This window comes from Mandrillus leucophaeus, unplaced genomic scaffold (assembly GCF_000951045.1).
Source record: "Mandrillus leucophaeus isolate KB7577 unplaced genomic scaffold, Mleu.le_1.0 Scaffold1255, whole genome shotgun sequence".
NCBI lineage: Eukaryota > Metazoa > Chordata > Mammalia > Primates > Cercopithecidae > Mandrillus > Mandrillus leucophaeus.
The window spans coordinates 52,748-78,955 of NW_012100932.1; the positions used below are offsets into that span (position 1 = coordinate 52,748).

The 26,208-nt window shown below is 45.0% G+C and overlaps 1 pseudogene; it reads right to left on the reverse strand.

The window, feature by feature from the left end:
• Positions 1-6,504: 6,504 nt before the first annotated feature.
• Positions 6,505-21,930, reverse strand: LOC105533519 (annotated as a pseudogene).
• Between the last annotated feature and the right edge of the window lie 4,278 nt (positions 21,931-26,208).

Genomic DNA, 26,208 nt, shown 5'->3' on the forward strand with positions numbered 1-26,208 from the left:
GAAAGAAAGAAAGAAAGAAAGAAAGAAAGAAAGAAAGAAAGAAAGAAAGAAAGAAAGAAAGAAAGAAAGAAAGAAAGAAAGAAAGAAAGAAACTGACCAGCAACCTAGCTCAAAGGATCCTCACATACTGCAGCAACGACTCTGTGCACAGACCAAGGAAGAAGCAGACATGGAAGCCAGTGAAGTATTTCCTTGGTGGTCAGGACTAAGGAAGAAGCTGCAGGACAGTAAAGCATTCCTTGGTTAGGACATACCAAGGAGAGAAAAACCACAGGGACAGTAAAGTATTCCTTAGTTGGGATGTCTTGGAGGTTAAAAAGAGGTAAGAAATCCCCATGGGGGGCTGAAACTCAGAAAGAGGTGAGAAATCCCCATGAGTAGGGGGGTGAACCTCAAAAAGAGGTGAGAAATCCCCATGAAAGGGGTTCAACCTCAGAAAAAGGTGAGAAATCCCCATGAGGGGAGTTGAACCTCCGAAAGAGGTGAGAAATCCTGATGAGCAGAGGGTTGAACCTCAAAAAGAGGTGAGAAATCCCCACAGGGAGGGTTGAACTTCAGAAAGAGGTGAGAAATCCCAGTGAGTGGGGAATTGAACCTCAAAAAGAGGTGAGAAATTCCCAGGGAGCAGTTGAACCTCAGAAAGAGATGAGAAATCCCCATCCTGGGGGTTGGACCTCAGGAAGAGGTGAGAAATCCCCATGGTGAGGGGTTGAACCTAACACAAACCTTCATTAGTAAGAAAGATATTCAGAACCTCCTTTTCCTTTCTTCTTGGGGAAAGAGAGAGTAGCTCCACTTCCACCAGCCCCTTCCCTAGGGAAGGGGAAGAAGGCAAAACAGCAGCATAGGTGGCTGGCAGAGACAAAGGAAAGACCAGCAGTAAAGAAAAAGAAACTAGGAGAAGAAGTCAGAGAGAAAGAAAGCAAAAACAGCAAGCACAGAGCCAAACAGCCAGACAGGAACGCCAAGGATTAAGTCCCTCTTCCCAGCCTGGCTCTATGTGAAAAAGAGGATGGGGCTGGCACCGGGATGAGAGCAGAGGAGGTGAAAAAGCATAATTCTTGCAATTTGCAGCAGGCATCTTCCAAACCTCTAGGCCAGTGACTGCCCAAGGCCCAGAAAATAACCACGCAAATCCCGCCCAGCCCTAGAAACTAAGTGTAAGAAGAAAGGAAAAGAAGTAAAAAGGGGAATCAAAAAAAAAAAAAAGGAGAAACAGAAGGCCAGAAGGCCACACGTGTGCAGGGGCGGGGCCCTTACCATGGCCCAGCCCCACTTGTGGCAGGAGCAGGAGAACTTGGGAGAAGAAAGGGAAACAGGATGACAAAGAGAGAGAGGAAAATAGAGTGCAAATGAGAGGGAGAGAAATACAGGGAAAGAATAAGAGAGAAACTGGAAGAGACAGAAATCAAAGGAAGACAGAAGAGGGTGAAACTAGGGAAAGAAATAGTGTAAAAGGAAGGCAGGAAGTTAAGACATGTTGAAGAATGTCTATGAAAGTCATAAGAAAAGCTATAAAAGGGAATTTATACAAGAAATATTGTATAATTTCAAAGTAATTAGGCCTCCTGAATGTAAAGTTATTTTTAAAAAACAGTTTATGTACAAGGTATGTAAGAAAAATAAAATATACTTTTAATAACAGGGTTATATGGAGGAATAAAAATATAGAGTTTTACCTACATTAAAGGTTTAAAAATTTTTGTTTTAAATGTTTAAACAATTTTAAAATGTTAGTTGTAAAAGAAATTCTGTGTGTAAACATATTGGCTAAAGTTAAAAAGGGTATCATACAGTTTTTCTGTGAACTGGACATTAAAATTAAAGCACAACAGAGTTTTCTTTAAGCGACTAGCCTACTCTTTAACTAAAATTATAAAAAAGTTAAAAAGAGTCTATAAAATTCTTACCTTATAGTCCGACATTAAAATTAGATAAATAATGTCTACAAGATTTTATTATAATTAAGTTTAACATTAATAGCACATTAATATAAAGATAAAATTTAACTTATCTAGTATAAAATCATACAAAAAATATTGTCAAATATAAAGTGATGTTTAGCTTTCTTAAGGTCTGAAGGCAGCCAAGTAAGTCACAAGGCCCCTCATCCTCAAGGCCACAGTGTGCAGGATCAGTGAAGGCCACAAGAAGGCCAAGATATTAAGAGGGGGCAGAGTTGCAGCATCCCCTGGGTGGCACTGAGCAAGAATGGAGCGGGAGGCATCACCATGAGGCCTCAAGCCCCAGGATATGCAGCAGAAATTATATACTTAATTTATCTTCACTTTCCCTTCCCTCGAAACTAAAAGTCTTTTAGCACAGGTACCACCCCTAGAAATTCCAGTACACTAGCACCAGCCTGAAAACCACATCCTCATCAAAAGATAGAAAGAAAAAACTCAAGCCAGCTTAGAAAGATCTCTATTTTATGCTGTTAACCACTAATACTGCAGTCCGCACAGCCCAGAAAAAAGAAAACAGATCCACCATACTCAAGTCAAGAAAACATCTTCCTCTCAGAATCATGGGCTACTGTACTAAGATCCAGCCCTATTAAGTTAAAGTTAAAGAAAGATTAATTTTCATATACTTTCTATATTGCTTCCTTTCCATTCCTTATTTTGTCATTAGCTCCTTTGTTGTTAATGTAACTAAGTCTGACTCAGCTCAGACTATTGGCTTTAATGCTTGCTCTGTCATATCTTGGGGAAATTTAAAAGAACAAAACCACCTAGACTTTTAACACGAATATTTATGTCCCAGCCCTCTAATTGACACAGTTACCCCTAGTACTCATTCATTATAATGATCTGCAACCAAGACGCTGATTTTCTGCTCCTACCACCTGGCAACCTTGTAGTAAATGGGACTACGTCCTTTAAACTACCCAGGAGCAAAGTTGGACTTCCACTAAAAGGCTTGTGCAGATCTAAAACCCCTCATCTATTTCACTAAAAGGAGTACCTCTTCTAACTGTAAACCTTATCAACCTAACACTGTCCTCTTTATCAGCACCTCCACCTTAACTAGACCTGCCCTTAGTCACTTCTATGGTATAAGGATTGACATAAATAAAAAAGACCCTCCAGGTATTTTTAAAATATGCATTATTCCCCCATCTTTCCCTTTCAGTTGCCTCAGATCTGGATCCCACACCAGTTGCTCCTACATCTAATAAAACTAGGGTGTCTATTGTAAAAATAAGAGATCTAAAACAGATCTTAGCCATCAAGACAAAATATCAAGATGCAAAGGCCTGGCTGAAATGGACTAAATAATCCATTCACACTTTAAATAAAAGTGATTATTACACTTGTATGCATGGTAGGCAAGAGGCTCAGATTATCCCCTTTCCACTCAGAGAGTCTCCTTGTCAACCAGATACAGACTGTATATTGGCTCTTTTTCGAAATCCCACTGTTTGGGATAATCCAACATACTGAGCTCTCTCTGCTATTTCCTGAAATACAACACCCTCTGAGTCAGCCCCCGAGGGCAATCCAGCTTGCACCTCTAAATGCCAAGTTTACTTCATGCCTCTCACAGCAGGGGGAAAATTTAGTATTCCTTGGAAGCATTAAAGGATGAAAGGAGCTCAAGCATTTCCAAGAGCTTGCCCATCAGTCCATGCTTAGCCATTCCGAAACAAATGTATGGTGGTACTGTAGAAGACCTTTACTGGACATTCTGCCAAATAATTGGAGAAGTACTTGTGCTCTAATCCAACTGGTTATTCCCTTCACCCTGGAATTTCTTCAATCTAAAAAGGTAAAAACAAAACACCACAGGCCAAGAAAAACTCCTTATGAGTCCTTTAATCCTCAGGTTTACATAAATGCTATTAAGGTCGTGTGAGAAATGCCAGATAAGATTAAAGCACAAAATCAAATATATTTGATTTTGCAGAATTCAAAACCACATTATTTGGGTAAGTAACTATAAAAAAATGTAGGCTAAATAAACTCTATCTATTACAATCAGCAACAATTCATAAATTACACGAGGATGCCATCATGCTCAGCTAATTTTTGTATTTTTAGTAGAAACAGGGTTTCACCATGTTGGTCAGGCTGGTCTCAAACTCCTGATATCATGATCCACCCACCTCAGCCTCCCAAAGTGCTGGGATTACAGGCATGAGCCAACATGTCCAGCTATGTTAAACAGTACTATATGGGCCTATATCTAGAAGGAATCTAGCTTCTATTGTAGAAGTGTCACTCTCTACGACTTCAAAGGTCTAGGCCAGCTAATTGAGGGGTGTGATAATGAAGGTACATAAGCTATGAAGTAATACAGAGATGATACTGAGTCTTAGCTTCACCAATTAGCAGTTGCGGGTCTTTGGACAAGTTCTCTGACTTGGAAGAATTCTATAAAGGCAAAAGACAAAGTGATAGTGATTGGAAAATGGAAGCAATTTCTTATATTTATTTTGTGTTGATGTCCATTTCCAGGTGCTTTTACAGCTGTTCCCGTCGAGATCCAGAATCTGTTCACAAAACCTTAAATTTGGCTGACTTTAATTACACAGGCCATTAGAAACCTGTGAACATGATAAGAATGCTAGTTTTAGGCCTAGGTTCTAAAGGTCTTGAATGCTTCCCCTCCCGCCTTTTTTTTTTTTTTTTTTCAAGAATGCTACCATCTCCATGAGAGAAAGTCTATGTTAGCCAGCTGGGGGACAACATCACATAAGGAGGATAAACACAGTTCCCATCTAGACAGCCCCAGAAGCAAAAGCTCACCCTGAGAATCACAGCTGCCTAGTCAACAAGCAGCTGACCACACATGCCTGAAGAAGCTCAGCTCAGACTAGAAGAATGGCCCCAATGAACCCAGCCAATCATGAGATAATACATTTTAGAATTTTTTTAAAATCAAGCAATAGCTAGCTAGTACATGCACCCAGAGCAGATAGAATGCCAGGATTTAATGACAGGTTGAAATAGTTACCCGCAAACAGTGACTACACTATAGATACTGATTTCCTTTTCTTCTTATTTAAAGTTGAATGTCATTTAAGATAATATAGAAATGTATGTAGGAATATATGCATGTAATTTGTGCTTATACACACACAGTTCCCTGTACCACATGAGGAAACAGATGACCACAGCCTCACCATTAGGGCCAAGGCACAATTTCAAAATAAGTTTGCCTTCCATCTATTTTCTCTATGTCTAAACGTTAGAGGTCAAGACCGTGGACAGATCTGAAGATATGGTGTTCTCTTCTCCCGTGGCCCCACCATTTTTTGTTCATTGTATGGTATTTGGGAAAAAGATGGGTAACAAATTGCCAGCAGTGGTTTACCTGTAATTATTTTATTCTGGCTGCTCTCTCTGTGAACATTATCTGTTTTACTCTTGAAACTGTGAAGAGAGGTTGGTAGGGAGAGGCTGTTTCTTCACCTCTGGCAGAAAAGAAATGTTAAGGTCCTTCACCCCCTGACATCAGCTGCATTTTACTGTGCAGCTACTGGCCCTGTGTGGCTGCAGAGTGCTGGAATGTAGCTGGTCTAAATTGCAACGTGCCAGAACGTTAAAATACAGAGTATATTTAAAATTTTTTTTCAAAAATATGTACACTTTATTAACAATTGCATACTGATCACATATTGAAATGATAACATTTTAGATAAATGTGGCAAATTAAATTGTTACATTCAATTCCACCTGTTTTAAATTCCAGCCAGAAAGGTCAAAAAATTGTAAATTTAGAAATAAGCATTGGCCGGGCACGGTGGCATACGCCTGTAATCCCAGCACTTTGGGAGGCCGAGGCAGGAGGATCACAAGGTCAGGAGTACGAGACCAGCCTGTCCAACATGGAGAAACCCCGTCTCTACTAAAAACACAAAAACTAGCTGGGCGTGGTGGCGAGTACCTGTAATCCCAGCTACTCCAGAGGCTGAGGCAGGAGAATCGCTTGAACCCGGGAGGCGGAGGTTGCAGTGAGCCGAGATCGTGCCAATGCACTCCAGCCGGGCTGACAAGAGTAAGACTCCGTATCAAAAAAAAAAAAAAAAAGTGTCGTTATATTTGTTACATTTATGAATAACCATATTACATATAACTTATAAATGCATATGACCGTAAACAAGATTAAATGCAAATGCCCTCTGGGGTTGGCTTGGCTCAACTCAGCGAGGAAGCTCTGTCTGCAAAGGTTGTAGCCTAGGCTGTTGTTCTAGCTTCATTCAGTCCAGTGTGTGGTCGAATCTTCTGTTACTCAGGGCCTGAGAGGGTAGGGCCTGAAGCTTATCCATTCAGGGGGCTAAATTATAAACCGTCCCATCAAGCACGCAGCTGGAGAGGACAGGGCGGCTTCTGGGATTTTAATGGGGCTTTTGTGTTTTTCTGCATCCAGAGCTCCAGGTCTCAACCTTATTGCTTTGTGTCCTCTGCTCCTAGACACCCATCCTCTGCAGTCCTGTGACCTTCAGGTATTCGGAGATCCATGGCTAAGACACCAGACACCCTGGAAACCTAGAAATGGTCAAAGTGTCGGGTCCGCCATCCCAAGAGACGCGGAGGGGGCTGGTTGGAACCGGTGGGAAGTGGCTGTAGTGGGATGCGGGCCTCCTCTCACGCCGTCAGCTTCGGAGTCTTGAGGACCCAAGTCCCAGCTCGGCCCACAGCCCTCTTCAGCCATAAGACAGCGGCTGGGCCGGCAGCCGGGACCCGGGCGTCTGTCCCTTCCCTGCGGCAATGACTTTGTCCTGGCCTGAAGCCCTCTCTGGGCAGCTCTGCACTCCCAGACCCGCATCTCTCCCAGACTGTGCAGGGATGGGAGAGTCATCAGGGGGGAATCCTGACTTAGGGTGCGGGTTTCATGAGTACAAAAGAGCTGTGGTCCATGGGGTCCCCAGTTCCTCCTTTTCCTATTAGAAATTTGTGGGAGTTGGCTGGGCACGGTGGCTCAGACCTGTAATATTACCAGTTTGGGAGGCCGAGGCGGAGGGATAGTTGGAGGCCAGGAGCTCCAGACCTGACTGTCTCTCTTAAAAATACAAAAATTAGCCGGGCATGGTGGCACATTTTTTTAATCCCAGCTACTCAGGAGTCTGAGGCACGAGAATCGCTTCATCCTGGAAGGTGGATGTTTCAGTGAGCCGAGATCATGCCGCTATACTCCACCCTGGGCTACAGAGCAACACTCCATCTCAAAACAAACAAACAACAACAACAACAACAAAAAACAAAACAAAACAGAAAAACGGAAAAGAAATGGGAGTCATGGCAGAAAAATTAAAATAATTTGATCAAAGTGCGATTCAGGAATCATAGAGCACCCAGCTATGGTTTGTGGATTGTGGTTCATGGGAGAGGCTTGAATACAAATCTTTTATAAGTTGCATGAAGAAGCAAACCAAATTCAATAATGGTTTAGGTACGGTTATGTAGTTTCCTCATTAGTAAGATCCGGTTGAAAAATCTCTTGGCTATGTCAAAAGCTTAACTGGCAGTTTGTGGTTGGTTAAGCCTGAATTTTGTTTTCCCCAATATAATAATTTACAATAAATGCATTGAGTTTCTTTTTTTAAGTGAAAGCCCAGGAAAATAGACCCATCTCAGTCTAATTGCCTGCTATTTAATTATTTTCACGCTCCACAGAAAACCGGTTTTCCCCTGCATTTTTCAAAGTGGCTTGCAGGCCAAGCATGGTGGTTCACGCCTGTAATCCCAGCACTTTGGGAGGCCAAGGCTGGTGGATCACCTGAGGTTAGGAGCTCCAGACCAGCCTGGCCAACATGTTGAAACCTGTCTCTACTAAAAATACCAAAAATTAGCTGGGCATGGTGGTACATGCCTGTAATCCCAGCTACTTGGGAAGCTGAGGCACGAGAATCGCTTGAACCCAGGAGGCAGAGGTTGCAGTGAGCCAAGACTATGGCATTGCACTCCAGCCTGGGTGACAGAGTGAGACTCTGTCTCAAAAAAAAAAAAAAAGAGGCTTGCAGTTAAATACTAAATTTAAATTTTCAGTTTTTTCTGACATTTCCAAATGCCAACTTTCCTCCCTAAAGTATATGGTCATGTGTTTGTCCTTTATTGTACATTAAGACACAGTATTTTATTATTTTTTTTCACAAAGCGTTTGGATGGCATTTAACAAATGCTATTCAATGTTTTATGAAAAAATGTTTTCTATTCGTAAATATTTTACATAAGATGAAACCAGAGAAATCCCCTGACACTGTATTATAAAATATCTCTGTGCCTCTTTTTTTTAAAAAATCATTTCTAAGCACACAGATCTTATCAGAATGTCTTTGGGTTGAGGTTTTTTTAATCGGGAAACTTCATAGGGTGATGTTTCTTCAGCCACACTTCAATTTATTCCTGGTCCTGGTTTTCAGTATTGCCTGAGAATAAACCGAGAAACCCACAATGTTGCAATGTCTAGTGACTATGATTCCCTGAGTTAATTTCTCTCAAAGGACAATACAAGGTGTGGTGTGTAGTGCAGCTTTTCAAGAGAGCAGGTGGATGCTCTGGAGCTGAGGGAAATCTTTTGGTGTACCCTACCTCTAAAAAGCAACATTAGAATTGTCTTTACCCAGCTCAGCTTCCACTGACATTGCTGGTTAGCCAGTTAGATGCTGGTATGGAGAGAAAAACACAGAATTAATTTCTGCCCTCTGGATTCTCTCAGATTTGTGAAGGGAAAAAAGAATTTCTAAAATCAAGAAAAACTTACCCTAGTGAGATGGTGCAAGAATCTGAAAAGTAATTACACCAGGAGCACTCACAAGGGCGTTGTGCAGTGTCTCCTGGAATGGTGGTTATTCACTCAAGTGAGAAAGATGGGGTGGGAGACTCTTGCAAGCGATTGGATGGGTTGACTTGACATATAAGTCAAACATGTCTAGGTTCCAATCAGCACTGCCACCCGCTGGGTTTATCACCTTGAAAAGATTTGTTTTCTTATTTTAACTTTAGTTTCTTAACTGTAAATTGTATTTTATCAGTAGGGCTCAAAAGGTAAGAAAATAATTACAAAAGGCATAAAAGAGTGGGTTTCAGGAAAAAAAATCAGTCATATATTCTATTTGTTAAAAGTACTCATTTATTATTTTCTTCCTCAGAATGAATGTAGAAATTTTCTCAGATGTGTTCCTTTTTGGGTGGGGATTTCAAACAGTATTCCAAGCCTTAGCTTTGGGAATACAACCAAGGATAAGAATCTGGAAAATGTCTTTTTCATTGTGACTGTAGGAAGTGAACACTTTTGCATAAAGTAGTACATAATTGGTGAATTACATAGATTCATCAGGACATTACTTTCTCTTTCTGCAGGTTAATGTGAGACAGTGGACACCTCTGTTCTATATTCAGTTATGTTGATTTCTGAATTTAATGCTACATTTTCTGAGATGGGACTTGGCACCTCCTAGAAGTTTTCCCATATGACTAATTGTTTACTGAATAATTTGTTATGGTATTAAGTGAATCATATGTGTATTGTCTGAAAGAGATAGATACTTTTGCTTTTCTCATTGAGCTATATAATGTAAGCACCTTAAAATTTTCTTCCCTTGGCTCGGTGCGGTGGCTGACACTTGTAATCCCAGCACTTTGGAAGGCTGAAGCAGTGGATCACTTGAGGTCAGCAGTTTGAGACCAGCCTGGCCAACACGGTGAAACCCCCTCCCTACTGAAAAAAACAAAAACAAAAACAAAACTTAGCTGGGCGTGGTTGCGCATGCCTATAATTCCAGCTACTTGGGAGGCTGAGGCAGGAGAATCATTTGAACCTGGGAGGCAGAGTTTGCAGTGAGTCAAGATCTCGCCACTTCACTGCAGCCTGGGTGACACAGCAATACTCTACCCTGTCTCAAAATAAATAAATAAATAAATAAATAATTTTAAAAATCTTCCCTTATATAAACACTGCATTTGAGTAATTTTGCTGGATTTTTCAAAAGCTAAGTGAATAAAACTGACTTGGAAATAAAGGTCTGAGCCCTGTGACTCCAAGCTAAGGCCAATACTGAACCTGAAAAAGGAAGTTATTGAAGAACCAGTTAGTTCTTTCTGGGGATTCCTTGTTGCAAATGTCCCAGCCTGCTCACTTCAGTCATGGAAGAAATCTTTATACTGAGAGAAGCTACAGAACCTCAGAAAGCTGGGGATGAACAGGCAGATGCAATTAGGGTTAGGATGGATGGGGATTGGTGGGATGTTACTGAAAGTACAGCTGTTTTTGTTCTGGAGCAGTTTCTAGGCTTTGTAAAATAAAAGAAAGTCAGATTAAGGTAAGAAGTTTTGAATTCCAAAAAGAGGAGAAATTGTCAAGTGCGGTGGCTCACGCCTGTAATCCCAGCACTTTGGAAGGCCGAGGCGGGTGGATCATGAGGTCAGAAGTTTGAGACCAGCCTGTCCAATATGGTGAAAACCCATCTCTACTAAAAAGTAGAAAAATTAGCCAGGCGTGGTGGTACGTGTCTGTAGTCCCAGCTACATGGGAGGCTGAGGTAGGAGAATCGCTTGAACCTGGGAGGCAAAGGTTGCAGTAAGCCAACATCGCAACACTGCACTCCAGCCTGGATGACAGAGTGAGAGTCAGTCTCAAAAATAATAATAATAATAATAAAAATACAATAAAAACAGGAGAAAGTACCAAGTATAAGATATTTACAAATCTCTAAGTGTAGGCAAACAAAAACTTTCATTTGTAGGGAATAGCAAACGTGATTAGAAAGAAGGTGGGAGAAGAATGGTAAAATAGAGGAAGGCAAAATTAGATTCTAAATCAGAGACTGTTTTACCCTGAAGTCAGCATGTTCTTAGGAGAGACAGAAAATGGGGCTGTATGTTGACTCAGGCTGAGGGTACATCGAAGTTCAGGAGCCCTGAGAAAGGAGAGAAAATTAAGAAAAGTTTGGTTAAGAAGCATTTTGTTTTGACCACTGAAGATGAGTTATTCAGCTGATGTTTTATGAGAAACGGATGGAAATTTGCAGAGTCAATGTCTGGTTACGTGATAAGTAAAAAAATAGAGCACCATCTAAGTCATAAGGGGAAGAGTGTTTCTTTCCACTAAGCTATTCCTAGAGAACACAAAGGATGGAGATCTTATTAATCACAGCTGTTTACCAGGACTATCTATGTGCCCTATCTTTCCACCTTTTTCCTTTGTGCTATACATCTATTGCATTTGACTGTTTCTGGGTTGCATATTTTATAATAAACTGGTAAACGTAAGTGCAGTGTTTTGCTGAGATCTGTGAGTAGCTCTATCAAATTATTGAACTTGAGGGAGATTATGGGAGTCCCTGATTTACAGACAGTGGCTCAGAAGCATAGATGAAACTTTGGGGTTTGGGACAGGCATCTGCAGTAGGGGCAATGTTGTGAGACTGAGCCCTGAGTCATAGTCAATGCTGACTTTTGTTGGTATCAGAATCGATATGTTAGACAATGAGTTGGTGTTGGAGAATTATTTGTTGTTCAGCAAACTCTGCAGATTTGGTGTCAGATAAAAAATATCACAGAGACATGGCCTGGAGAGGTCTCTGGGTGTCTGGCTGAGAGGCTCTCATCTCCTGCACACAGGCTGTCATCACATTGTCCTGTGCTTTCAGGTCTCTTCTCAGGGTGAGAGAAAACTGAAAACTTAGCAAAAACAAATTGTGATAACAGACCCTCTTCTTTCACAGCTGCCACTACGTGATTCCCATGCACTCACAAGCATACCCACTACATATTGATGTGTCCTTATCCCTCCCAGGACTAGGCACCACTTTCAAGAATTTTACCACAGCACTTTTGCTTTTAGTGTTTCTTGCCAAGAACCACTAAAGTGCCTACAATTCTCCTGGCATATCCCCAACCTCAGACACTGAATCAGCAGCAGCAACCTGCTCCCTTCACTAATAGAGAGGTCTGTGTTGCTTGTTCATAATCTAATTTGCCTGCATGCATTCAGGAATAAATCAGAGTACGGCCTACATAGGCCACTATATGTAGCACAAACCAGTCCTACCACCTACCTTGTACTCGCCCCCACACATAGATTTTAGTTTCTTTTATTTTTTAAATTTTTATATGTTTATTTTATTTATTTTTTTGAGGTAGTGTCTCGCTCTGTTGCCCAGGCTGGAGTGCAGTGGCACGATCTCGGCTCACTGCAACCTCTGCCTCCTGGGTTAAAGTGATTCTCCTGCCTCAGCCTCCTGAGTAGCTGGTATTACAGGCATGCACCACCACACCCGGCTAATTTTTGTATTTTTAGTAGAAACAAGGTTTCACTGTATTGGCCAAGATGGTCTCAAATTCCTGAGCTCAAGTGATCTGCCTGTCTCAGCCTCCCAAAGTGCTGAGATTACAGGTGTGAGCCATCATGCTGGGCCGATTTTCGTTTCTTTTAAATTTATTTTAGGTTCTGGAGTGCATGCGCATGTTTGTTATATGGGTAAAATCATATCATGGAGGTTTGGTGTGCAGATTATTTTATTACCTAGGTACTAAGCATAGTACCCAAGAAATTTTTTATAATCTTTTTCATTCTCCCACTCACCATCCTCAACTATGTCTCAGTGTCTGTTGTTCCCTTATTTGTGTTCATGTTTTCTCATGATTTAGTTCTCATTTATTAGTTTTCTGTATTAGTTTTACTTTTTAAATAACAGTCTCTGGCTCCATCAATGCTGCAAAAAAAAAAAAAAATTTGTTCTTTTTTATGGCTGCATACTATTCCACGATGTAAGTGTACCATATTTTCATTATTCAATCTACCATTGAAGGCATTTAGGTTGATCCTTTGTCTTTGCTATTTTAAATAGTGCTGTCATAAACATATGAGTGCATGTGTCTTTATGGTAAAATAGCATACTTCTTTGAATATAAGAATCCCACACAATTATGGGATTGTTTGGTATAATGGTAATTCTGTTTTTAGGTCTTAGAAAAACTGTCATGCTGCTTTAAACAATGGTTGAAAAGATTTTAACTTTCTTCAGCAGTGTATAAGCATTTCATTTCTTCGCAACCTCACAAACACCTGTAATATTTTGACTTTTTAATAGTAGTCATTCTGACTTGTGTGAGATGGACTGTCAGTGTGGTTTTTATTTGCATTTCTCTAATAATTAGTGATGTTTAGCTTTTCTAAAAAAATTATTATTATTTTTATTTATTTATTTATTTATTTATTTATTTTTCTGACAGAGTCTCAGTCTGTCGCCCAGTCTGGAGTGCAGTGGCACAATGTCGACTCACTGCAACCTCTACCTCCCGGGTTCAAGTGATTCTCCTGCCTCAGCCTCCTGAGTAGCTGGGATTACAGGTGCCCACCACCACGCCTGGCTAATTTTTGTATTTCTGGTAGAGATGGGGTTTTTGGCCAGACTGGTCTCAAACTCCTGACTTCGTGATCCACCTGCCTTGGCCTCCCAAAGTGCTGGGGTTACAGGCGTGAACCACCGTGCCTGGCCAACAATTTTTTAAATACTACATACATCATGACTAGCATGTGTATATATATTAGTATATACTAGTATACATATATCATGGCTAGTATTCTTAAGGAGTAGGGAGTCATTGCTTTGAAATGTAAATAGTCAAACAGATAACACCTTATTCAACAGTTTTGGTAAGAGAGTAAGACCCTACCTTCAGCAGGCACCTGGCTTCAAGTTGCAAAACTACCTACTTTCATAAAAATGTAGGGAAGGTTATCCTTTCATTTATTACAACTAATTAGCTTACACAGATGGCCTCCTTAATTTCCAGGGGAATGCAGGATGAACTATGCGTAACATGGTGCTGTAAAGTCTTCTACTTATGGGCTAATTATGGTGACCGTCTTTCTATCTTTGCAATCTCTTAAGCAGGTTGCCCGTGATGCATGTCATATTCTGGTTTGATTTTGTAATAAAACAGTTTTTTCCTGTTCTATCATTGTGGAGTATTGTCTGGGGCTAAAAACCATTTGCTTCTAGTTATATTTTTCAAACACTGTCCAGAATTATCCGATATGATATAAACATACAAGTTTCCCAACAAGCTTACTCTAGAGGGTCCTTTTTCTTTCAGGCTTCCAGTTAGCTCACAATTGTGCTGCAAAGTGCGTGTTGTCCCCAAAATGTGCAGGCAGAATTGTGTCTCTGCCTATTTGTGATCTATGATTCTCTATAATCGCTTCTAGAGAGGTTAGACCAGATTTCTACAAACTTTATGGGGCAGCAATCAGCCATTCCACCTCTTTTAATAATGGTTCTATCTTCAAACCTGAAACTGATTAAGAGACCATGAGGCCTGGAAACCCAGAGTAATTTGTATATCGAATAGAATACAGATGAAAGAATCTCAACTTTCTCTCTCTCTCTCTTTTTTTTTTTTTATTTCGCCAAAATGCCCACAAATGTGCATGTAACCCCTGCTGCTACTCCATCCATTCCGAACCTAAATCTGCAGCTTTAATTTCTAAATCTTGGTCTTGATATTTGATACAAAAGAAAAGCTTTTATCTAAAGAATGCAAGTTCCGTTAGTTATCAGGCCCAGAGAGACATTAAAATGAGACCACAATTATGTCCTCCTCCCACCTTTGAGCTATGTATTTATCTTTTGGAACTTCTTAGTATTGTCACAGTAGCTATACATTAATCTAATAATGCTGTACTAGACACTAGCCAATACCCTGCAGCTTAATAATGTATAGCCAACCAGTAATCAATAATATTTCTGTAAATAAATAAGATGTCCTGACAAAAAGCTTTGTATTAGTCCACTAACTGTCCCTCTTTTTTTTTTAACTTGATGAATTCATTTGTAACTGATGCTAATTAAAGTGTATATTCTATTCATTTTGAATTAATGCTTTCAAGTTATAATCTTCAAGCTGGACCCAAATTAATTGTCTGCTTATAATAACATTGCCTCAGCTTTTTAATTTTAGGTACACATATCATTTAGAATGTGCTAGAGCAGCTTCTATAAGGGAATCTCTTACTTCACTTTGCTTGCTGTAATAAGCAAGAATGCAGAGCCAAGTTGATGTCATCTAAAATCTATATATTAGAGCTGACCTCTGCCTGGAATTCACAAGACAAGGCCAGACATTAAATAGAGAATGTGCAGATAACTCATAGGAAACATTTTCTGCCTTTTGAGATGTCAACATAGGCATCTTAAGGTCCCCCTTTAACAGTGTGGCTCTTTGTCCTCTACAGATCATGTTTAGTGACTTGCTACAGTTATGGGAGGGGTTTCAGATGTAAATGGAATCTGATGGCAGAATCTGTAAGTGTAAACAAACATCTTAGGAATGAGAGATCAAGGCTACAAAAAAATACAGAGCCATGACAGACCACAACTCTACCTATCTCTAAGATGTGACACCGGAGTGTTCTTGTCTTCCCTCAAAAGCTAGCTAATCAGGACAGGTAATATCACATCTGGATCCAGGTTCTGGAGCTTCACCATGGCAGTTTCCTTTTCTATTTAGAATCTGCATAAGTGTCTCTTGCCTGGATTATCTTTGGGCCATCAGCTTAGAGTCACTGGGAACCCTGAGACATTCACCTTGAAGTCTTTGAGATATCTGAGGATGTCCACGGCAAGACTGTATCAGGTGGACAAGAGTGGTTAATTCTGCATCTATCTCAGTGTAAGAAAAATGAGTCATCCAGTGTTTGTTTCTCCCCTCATGGAAGAGCTATACTTGGTTGGTATCCAGATGAGAGTTGCTCCAGTTTCCTGCTATATTTTATACAAAAACAAGGAGAAGGTCTGGAAACTCAAACAGATAAACTAGTTGTTTCCATTATATGTGGCCATTAGAAAAGTAGATGAACTAGTCATGGTTTTTACCGTCCAGAAACTTTCATTCTGGAGCAACTGAATTTAAAAAAAAAAGAAAAAAAAAAGAAAAAAAAAAAGAGGAACGGACGGGCAGAGGGTTTGGGGAGGGCCAGTGCCCCAGCAAACCTGAATGATTTATAAGTGAATAAGCTGGGAGTCCACCTGCCTCTGACTGAGGGTTGGGGTGGTGTCTGCCTGGACCTCCGAGGCTCCAGGCTGCCAGCTTTCTGTCCAGGCTCTTGGTGTCCTCCTCCAGGCCTCAGTTTTCTCACCTGTCTGAGAGGACTGATATGGCATGATATGTCAGCTTCTCTCTTAATCCCACTCCACTCCCTGCCAATCATACATAAAGTGCTTTGGGAGGGGGCCTAGAGGAGCTCTGGAGTTTTAGGGCAGGTCTAATCCCTGCCTGAGTTTGAAGTCAAGGTAGAATCATCCTCCTTCGCTCCTCTAGGTCTTGTTGTCTGGCTTGCTGAGAACCTAAGCTGGGAAGTCCTTCTTGCAGAGAGGAATTCTCTGGCCCTCTTTTTCTCTCCTCATTGTTCCTTCCTCTGCTTTCATAACGATGCCATGTGCTTCAATGACACCTACTCCATTGTATGCCAGTGGAAGAACAAACGGGCACGCCTTGGCCCCATAGGTCAGGCAGCTAGACCAATGTCAGGCTGCTCATCAACAATCACCCCAGAACCAGGTCAGGTCTTTGGACTCCTTGTCTGAAGTTCACTCCAGAACCTCTCACTGCTGCAGTGACACGGAGGGTCTGGGAATGTTTTTTCCTCTCATGGCTTAGAATGGGTCTGGGAGACAGCCTCCAAGGAGCTGAAGCTGTCTAGCTGTGACTCCTCACCCAAGGAGGACTTTTAGCTTCTCCTATCTCTCCCCACAGTGGTACAAAAGAACTGGGTGGAAAGAAGTGAATCTAGGCCTTACTCCCTCCTGCGAATTTTGGTCTCATAGAACATCTTGCTGGCCCTTGCCTTGATGGGGCGTGAGGAGAGAGAGGCAGAACAGTGGGTCAAAAGAGCACCAACACTTGGGCTTGGAGCCTGCTGTCCCTTGTGGGAGCTCTTACTGTAATCATAAGATATTGTGTGGTGGTGCATGAATGATCTCCGGTCCTTCCTCTAACAGCTGAGGAAACACAAGACCTGAGATCCCTGGCCTCTCTGGATATTCTGTGTAGACAATGGGAAGAGAACCGCCACCTTCAGGATGGTGCCTGTGGTGTGGGGAGTTTGCACTGAGTGAGATTCTCCCTGCTGGGTTTCTCTCTATTTTGGTCCTTCCCTGAAGGCAGCTCCACCCCCAAACCCAAGGCTGAAGTCTGGGTAGAACCAAGCCAAACTAGAGGAGAGGCCCATCCACTCTCCAGGGCTGGAGCCAGAACTTCAGGCCAACTGTATCAAAGCTTCAGGGTCCAACATATATGCACGTGGTTTTCTGTTTAAAGCTCAATTCTCCAGTCCCTGCTCTCCCCTCAACCTCTTCTTCCCCAGTCTGGGAAGGAACTGTTTGGGTGCTTAGCTGAGACAACTTGTCTAACTGAAGATGGGGAAGTAAAATTCAGGTCGGGAGGAGATGCTGTCTGTCAAGGAGCTATGATTCTCTGTCCCAAAAAATGGATGAGAAGATTTTACCTTACCACTGTCACCTTTGTAAAGGACTTTTGATGGTAAAGAAAAAAAAAAAAAAGATATTGATGGGACTTTGAGCTATTAGGAAAGAGCTGGAAGCAAGCAGTCAGCTTCTGTATTGTTCCCTGGGGCCCAATCCTGGTAGTATTTATTATTTCACATGCATTTCATTATCTTTGCTAATGGCTACTATTAACAATAATTTCCATTACACTGATTAATTTGGCCTTAACTCTTTAAAAGAGTGTGTTCCTTCATAGCCAGATTTTATTAGAATGCAGTCACCTGTCATTAGGAATCTCCTGGCAGTGTGACTGCATCAGAAATGTTATGCGTATATTTGTTAATTATTCATCACCATGATTGTTGCAATTATCCTCATTATCCATGGAGGCAGGAGAATGTAAGCCATTTCATTCTTAGATGGTGGGAATCCAGGAATGGAACCCAAGAGTCCCAATTCTCCACCCGACTGGAAACAGCTGAGGCGTCCAACTCCTCTTGTGGTCCGAGGGGAAGTTTGGGGAATTGAGGTTGCCAAGGAAGCAGGAAAGCAGGTCTGAGCCTTGTTATGAGGGGTCACTGTAGAATTATCTCCTCAAGCGCTGCCAGGAGGGGAAACTGAGGCAGTTGTCTGGTCAGTGGGACTGTGTGAATGAGTAGCCAGGAAACATCTCCTGGGGTCTCCAGTGTACAGGTATGGCTCCTATAGGAAACCAGCCTGGCCCATCAGGGATACTTGTGCTTTCACATATTTTACTGGGTCCCTACTGTGCCAGGCACTGTGCTCTGTGATCTGAAATGTATTAGGGGCCAGAGAAGATAGCTGGGGGAGTGGGTGACCTCCAACCACCAAGGGAGAGGCTGATCTCTAGTTAGGTCTTTATGCCACTGCCGTCAATCTACATATGCCCGCACCTCTCACCTCTGTCAGACTCTGTTATCTGGGCCATTGCCCATTGGGATACTCCCCTCCCCACAGCCTCCTACCCCAGACAGGCAGCACCCACACCATAGGCCCTGGCATCCTCACACAGTCCCCTGCCTAGCTCATCAACTCTGTGTCCTTTCTGACTCAACTGAACTGTAGATCTTGGAGGCAGCTGCAGGCACCCAGGGCACCACTACCGATCTAGAGCTCTTTCCTCAGGCTCCTCATGTCCAAATTACCAGGACTTGGTGCCACAAGTTTGAGCAGTGTTGGCTCAAGGATGCTTCTAAGGACAGGGGCCAGTAGACCTCAGACAAGAACAGAGGGGGCCTTAACACCAAGCATGACAATGGTGACCCTACACCCCCATCTTGCCTTGGAAAGAGACAGAGCCCAGATTCAGCTCTGACTTCCTCTACCAAATTCTGGAACTCTCTGCAGGCAGAAAGCCAGGAAGAAATAGTGCACTGTCAAGGGCAGTCCCTGGTTCTAAGGTGTGGGAAGTGTAAGCTTCTTCCTTCTTTCTAATCCATTGCCCAGTCTTGTTATTTTTTTTCTCTGCTTATTTGAATGTCCTTGTTCACCTCTGAGCCAGTTTTTCCCTACACTTGACCTTTTTATTTTCTCCCTAGCAGCATCTCCTCCCTTTAGAGAACAAGATCACCATCTTTTCCCCACCATCTGGTTGGTTTAAGCCAGGATAGGTCCCGATGAATCACTCCCTTTCAGACAACGTATTTGGGGACAGAAGTCACTAATTGGGTTCCCAGCCCAGCTTTAACACAAGACTCCTTGGGGTGTGTGATTGTACATTACAACTGCTCCTCCAGTATAGGGCATGAAGTCCTAGAGGCCAAAGTGGCCCCAACTCCTTTCACCAAGCCCCAAACCTGGCTCCTAGTGGGGGCTCAAAACTAACAGTGGGAATGACCAATGAGATTAAATGAGTCTGTCAGGCAATTTGGAAGGAGAAGTCATAAAGGATAGGGGGGAGGGGCTATGGGCCTATTTCCCCTGGGTTTTTTGGGGGGTTAGGGACTGGTTTGAAGAACTGTTAAAGTGCTGGGCCTTTGAAATCCCAGGTTAATGCAACCTTCTTTCTTTTCTACTAGCGTGTGGTCCCATCTCCAGTGAATACCCTTCCCCGGTAAAGAAAAGAGAAGGGGCTTTTGACATAGTTTCACCTCCCAGTGTCAAGCAAGTTCCCCCACCCTAAGCACACACCATCACTGGGGCCTCCTCTTCTCTGGGCCTCTTTCTGGGGTTTCTCCTCATCTCTGGGGCTCTGCTGGGACCTCCTGAGGTGGAGCAGGGTCTAGAACCAACCAGTGGTCTGTTGACTGCCTCCCTATCCAGCCAAGCCCCCAACCCCCTGAAACCTCAGCTTTGTGCCAGCACAAAATTCTTCGGGAAAGGAAGAAATTCCATTGATGAGGGTAACATTGCTGCAACCCTTATTGGTGATTAATAAGGGGCTGTCTGTGGAATGAGCCCTTGCTGGGTACCCAGGTCTCCAATTTGGCCAGCAACCAAGACAGAGGAGAGGCACGGGGAAGCCTGAAAGACACAAATGAGAGAGAGACACACAAGGAATAGAAAAGAGGGGGTTAGACTCCGGGTGGGGGAAGAGGCCAGAAACCCAGAAAGAGATGGGCAGAAAAGGCAGATATATGAGGGGAAGGACAAGAAACAGCAATAGAAAGGAGGCAGAGGAGGGGCAGAAATCAGAGGGGAGGAGCAACCAGGCAGGGGAAAGAGAAGAGGGCCCTGACTTACCAGTACCTGGGAGGCTTTCTGCTGACCTCCCCTGCCTGCCTCTGAGGCTTGAAAACCTGAAGGCCAGCAGAGCCTTAGGATAGAGCTGCCCTGGGAAAGGCTCCCACAAGGCCTTGGGGCTCAATCTCAGGAGAATCTTTCGCACTCCCACCAGCCCTGTTTTAGTTCTGACCAGGGTCCCCTTCTTCCAAGAGAATATTCAACCTCGCCATGCTCCAAGGGCCCCAGGCCACCCTGAGCTGGGAGCACTGGAAAGAGAGGTGATATCAAAAGAATTGGGTAACGGGAGGTGGAGCTTGCAGTGAGAGATCGCGCCACTGCACTCCGGCGTGGACGACAGAGCGAGACCCCATCTCAAAAAAAAAAAAAAAAAAAAAAGGAAAAAAGGAAGAGAAGACCAGGGTAAAGTTGAGCCCCAGGACAGGGATGTGGCTCCCCGGGCTAGCCATCCCAAAGAGAGTAGGAGCACACGTGGGTCCTGTTGTCCACGGAGTCAGCACACGCTGGGCACCTTGTAGCTCCAGGGTCTGGAATTGCAACAGGAAATGGAGAGAATCCCACCATACTCCAGGGCTCAGGAGGGATTGGAGCTGAGAGACCAGGAGGACCATGAGAAAGGGAAGTTTTCATCTCTTCGCTTGCCTCAGGAGGAAAAACGCCTCCCATACTTGTGCCCCTGCCGCCGCCAGGCCTCCTTCTTGTGTGAGTTACTTCTGCCGTAAGGGAAAGGAGCTCCTCAGTCCCAGATTTTGCAAAGGGGGTCAGATCAGCCCCATGACTCTTCCCAAGGGCAGAGGACTTATAGCTAAGGCTCTGAGCTCCAGGCTCCCCTTGCCTTTGTGCCTTAAACATTCCCTGCAGCCCACCTTCTCCACTTGTGCACACCGCCACGCACCGAGGCCCTCGCAGGACCAAGGCTGCTTCTTTCTACCTCTTGCTTCATTCTTGCCCTCTGCTTATCGCCCACTGGTATGAGCCTGAATCATCTTCCCAGGGGCAAGTCCGCGCTAGGAGCCCTGTGCTCTGACTACCTGGATTTATTTCCTGCATTTCCTTGCCACCGGTGCCTAGTAGCTTCTGTCTTGGAACTGGTGCACACGAATCGAGGAGTCAGGGATACCCGCTAGGTCTAACCATTCCTGTATGTGATGCCTCATTAGGGCCGCTGTGGGGTGGGTTCTCCACCTGCGTCCACCTGGCAACCCCGCGAACTCTCGCCCAGTTGCCCCCGGGACCCGTAGATACCTGCCCTGGGTCAGCCTCATGCCACCAACTGGCCTACCTGGTTAATCTTGCAGAGGTCTGTGCACATACTGGTGCCCTCGCAGGGCCCATCAAACTTGAGCGCCTCCTAACATTCGTGTGGGGTTTCTTGAAGCTGGGGTAGAAGAAGACTCACAGCACCGTGATGCAGGTGGTAGTGCTGATGGCGCCGCTGACCCCGCTCTCGCAGACCCGGAGGACCTGGCTGGCCTGGCTCACCTTTCTTTCCGAGCAGCCGCAAAGGGCCTGGAGGACTCGGGTCCCTGGGAGGTCCGGGGTGGGGGATCATTTTGTCGGTGCAACCCGGCTTCCCCTGGGGGCCCTGCACCAGCGTGGAGGGCTGCAGCGCATCGCTCTGCTAGCTCAACGCATCTGGCCACCCGCCTGCGCCGGGCCGTGTACAAAGTAAGGGTAGTATACCACGCGGTGGTGTGCATCTCATCGTGGCTGTCTGGGCCCCCCGCGCTCCACAGCACCGGGATGGGCACTACCACTATCAGCAGCATCAGTACGCCGGGGTGGGGAGGTGAGGTGGGGGGCGACAGGCAGCCCGGCAGCGCCAGCAGCACAATGTTGCCAGCGGTTACGGCTTGCAGGCAAGGGGCCGGAGCTCACTGGGGATCCCGCTCACCTCGGGTCCGGAGGAGCTGCGGGCGTGGGGCTGGGCCTCAGGCGCCGCGCTGAGCTGGCCGAAGGGCTGAACACCCGAAGGCGGAACGCCTCCAACTCAGCTCCTCCTGTCTCCTTGCTCTCGACCAGCCACACTGGCTCAGCCTGGCTCTTAGGGCGCCAGGGGCAGGACTGCGGATGCCCAGTGGTGGGAGGGACAGAGAAGGGGCGGGGCCCGCGGTGGGAGGGGCAGAGGGGCGGGGCCGCGGAGCCCTGCCAGGGAGCCCCAGAAGAACAGGGAGACTCAGGGAGCCAGGGACTGAGACTCGGAAATGGGGAGGCGGCTAGAACCAGAGAAACAGGAGAGATTCTTCCAGGGAAGGGCAGAGTACGGTCCAAAGTGCGAATGGAAGAGAGGACCATAGGGAGAGCTAGAGAACGCCAAGGGGTTTGAGAAAGGAGAGCCCCCGAGAGTCGGTCACGTGAAAAACTGAAAGGGACAAAGGGAGGCGCGAGGGGCCCGACCCGCAGAGGGTGGAAGCGAGGGATGGCGGCTGGGTCTGCGGGGGCAAAGAGAGTGATTCGGGGGACGACAGGGTGGACATCGAAAGGGTGAGGAAGAGGGTTGTGAGGGGAAAAGAGGATAGGAATAAGGTTCGTGGGCCCCGAAGACCCCCGTCTGGGAGATCTGGGGGTGGAATGAAGGCCTGTCCGGGCGCCCAGCGGAGCCTGCGTAATGAGAGCAGCAGCCTCCGCATTTCTGGCTCTCACTGTTCCAGAGACCCGCCTTCCCCCAGGAGGGGCAGGACCTTCAAGCCCTTCAGGCTTCTGCCACTCCCTCACGGAGCTCCAGCCAGGCTGCTTTCTCCTGCGGCCCTTTTCCTCCATCTTCCTCTGATCCGTCCCCTTATCTCTGCCTCTAGACCACGGAGAAACGTGGATCCTAAGAAGGTGTGCAACCCCACATTGGTTTTCCATGTTGACAGGTACAAATATGTCCCTGGTTCATGGTCCCCTTCTCCAGCCTCCAGGAGGAGGGTGGATCCCATCCAGCCCCTCAGTTTCTTCTTCCTCATCCCCCAGACTCCTCAGCAACCCCCTAACTCTTCTTCCCATCCGGTTGTGGGAGACTCTATTCTTCCTCAGGTTTAGTAGAGTGTTTAGGTTGCATAAACAGAAGCGTGTCTGCTTCCATCAAAGTATTTGTCACGTGATCTGAAGCCCAGCTCCTGCTGCTCCTCTGCTCCTCCTTCTCCCTCCTTTATCCAGCCCACCAGGGAGCACTCTGCCATGGGAGGCTTCTGACTGGCTGCTAAAGGATAACACCCCAGTGGCGCGGGGCAGCACTCGCCGGTAATCCTAGAACGTTGGGAGGCCAAGGCAGGAGGACTGCTTAATCACTGGAGTTTGGGCCCAGCCTGGGTAACACGGCGAGACCCCCATCTCTACAAAATATGACAAGTTAGTCAGATGTGGTGACGTGTAGGCGCCTACGGTCTCAGCTACTCTGGAGGCTGGGGTGGGAAGTTCTCTTATGCTCGGGAGGTTGAGACTGCAGTGAGCCACGGTTGCTCCACTGCACTCCAGTCTGGATGACAGAGCAAGACTCTGTGTCAAAAAAAGAATGACACCCCAGCCTCTCTTCTCCTGAAAAGCCTACTTCAGGGTCACACTCTTCCCCACTACTGACCCACCAGGATGGTCCAAATGAATCTCTGGCCTTCCCCATGCAAGGCTGCGCACTTTGGGAGGCTGAGATGGGAGGATCCCTTAGACCCAGGAGTTCAAATTCAGTCTGGGCAGTATCAGGAAACCCTTGCGCTACAAAAGAAAAGAAAAGAAGAGAAAAAAAGCCCGTTGTGGTGGCACAGTCCTGTATTTTCAGCTATTTGGGAGGCTGAAGTGGGAGGATCACTTGAGCCCAGTTCTAGGCTGCAGTGACTTATGATCACACCACTACATTCCAGCCTGGACAAGACAGGGAAACCCTGCCTCTGAATAAATAAATAAAAACAAAGACATACTTGCCAGTTCTACCTAGTGGTTTTAGGTAAATCGCCTACCCTTGGAGCCTTGAGTGTCCTCCTTTGGGAAAAAGGTAGTTGTGAGGATTTAATGAGATGTAATACATGCAAAGCTCTGGGTACAGTATCTGTACCATTATTATGCATCTTGTAAATGGTAGCTACTATACCTACCCAGACACAGTCCACAGGAGGGTTGAGGCTCCCATGCATGAATCCAATCAAAATTGAGATCATGATTTGCACAGTTGGGCCCAATCCACAGCAGGGTTACCCTCATACCTCGTGCTGGAGCGTCTGCAGGATTGTGAATCTCTCCCTGTACCTCCTCAAAGGTGTGATTGTTACATACACTTTTGCTGAATACCTGAGTGATTTTATTTTCCTACATGGGTACAGACCACAAATGAGACTGTGAAACATACTTGGGCCAAACACCTTGGTGATGTCAATATCCTTTCTTGGCTCTGCCCTCAGAGTGGATGACATAGGTTTGGGCCCATTACCTAATTGGTTTGACCATCCTCTACTGCCTGGACCCTGCTTAAAGGGGGAATATGTGTGATACAGCTGTGAGCTCATAACTTAGGTGACATGACTCTCCTCTCCTACCTGCTATCAGTGAAGATTATTACATACTGCTGAGCCCTGCAAGCAAATGATGTGACTCCCCTTCTAAAGCCCTGCCCACAGAGGGCATTGTAATGTATCTCTGGGCCCACCATTTAGGTGATGTGACTATTCTCTTTTGTCTGGGCACTGCCCAGATGGGACATTGCAACATATCATTAAGCCCAGCACCCAGTTTATGTGACCTTTCTAGGGCTCTACTGAAAAGATGGATGTTAACATATCCTTGTCCCAAAGCCCAGGTGCTGTGACTCTCCTGCCTGGTCCCTGCCCACAAGTGAGATTGTCCATATACCTAAGCCCAGCTCACAGGCATGATGATTACTCTCGTACATGAACCCAGCAAATAGAAGAGATTTGGACTCTCATAGATAGGCTTAGGGCACTGGGTAAGATCCTAGGTCTCCTACTTGTGGAAAAGTCACGGAAGATTATGACATGCATGCATCATAAAGCCCTTGAGTGACATAGAGAGTGTCATAACAGGGCCCAGCACACAGATGAGATTGTGACTCTCATAAGCTCATGCAGCTGACAATTAGAGGAGCCACCCTCACATATGCGCTGAGCCACTGTGGAGGTTCTAAAACTCATTTCTGGAGGCCTTCAGAAGTTTGAATTGTGACTCTCATATGTGAATCTCAACCCAAGGTAGGATAGTGAATCTCGGACCAAAATTCAGCACAGCTGTGAGGCTGTGACTATGCTACTGCCACACTGTTCACAAAAGCAGTGGAGCTCTCATGCACGGATCCTCTTCACCACTGAGACTGTAGTTTGAGGATTTGGTGGCAACTCACTGGAGATGTTAACTCTTATACCTGGAGCCAGGAAATATGCAGGATTGTGAATCTCATTCCTGGATCTTTTTGCAGGTTCGATTGTTATATATAATTCTCCCTAGCACCTGATTGATTTTACTCTCTTGCCTGGACCCAGCTAATTATCGGTATTGTGACATCTATCTGAGCCAAGAAACTAGGTCATGTGGTATCTCTGCCTGGGCCCTGCCCACGGGGCACATTGTGACATATCTATTGGCTCATCAGCTAGGTGATGTGACACTACTTTCCTGCCTTGTCCCTGCCTTCTGTGGGGATTGCAATATATATCACTGGTCCGTTACCTTAGTTATATGACTCTCCTCTCCTGCCTGGGCCTTGCTACTATCAGGTACTGTGATGTATCCCTGAGCCCAGCACCCAGGTAATGTGACTCTCCCTTACTGCCTGGGCCTTGCCTACACTGGGCATTGTGACATATCACTGGGCCTAGCATCCAGATGTTGTGACTCTCCTTTAAAAGCCCTGCTTGGAGAGAAAATTGTGATATATTCTAGACCTGACACCCACGTAATGTGACTCTACTGCCTGGTGCATGCCCACAGGTGGGATTGCAACATGTAACTAGTCACAGCTTACAGGCATGTTGATGACTCTCATATGTGAACTCAGCCAATGAAGGAGATTTTGACCCTCTGAGCCAGGCTTAGAGAAACGGGTAATGTCCTGAGTAATATGA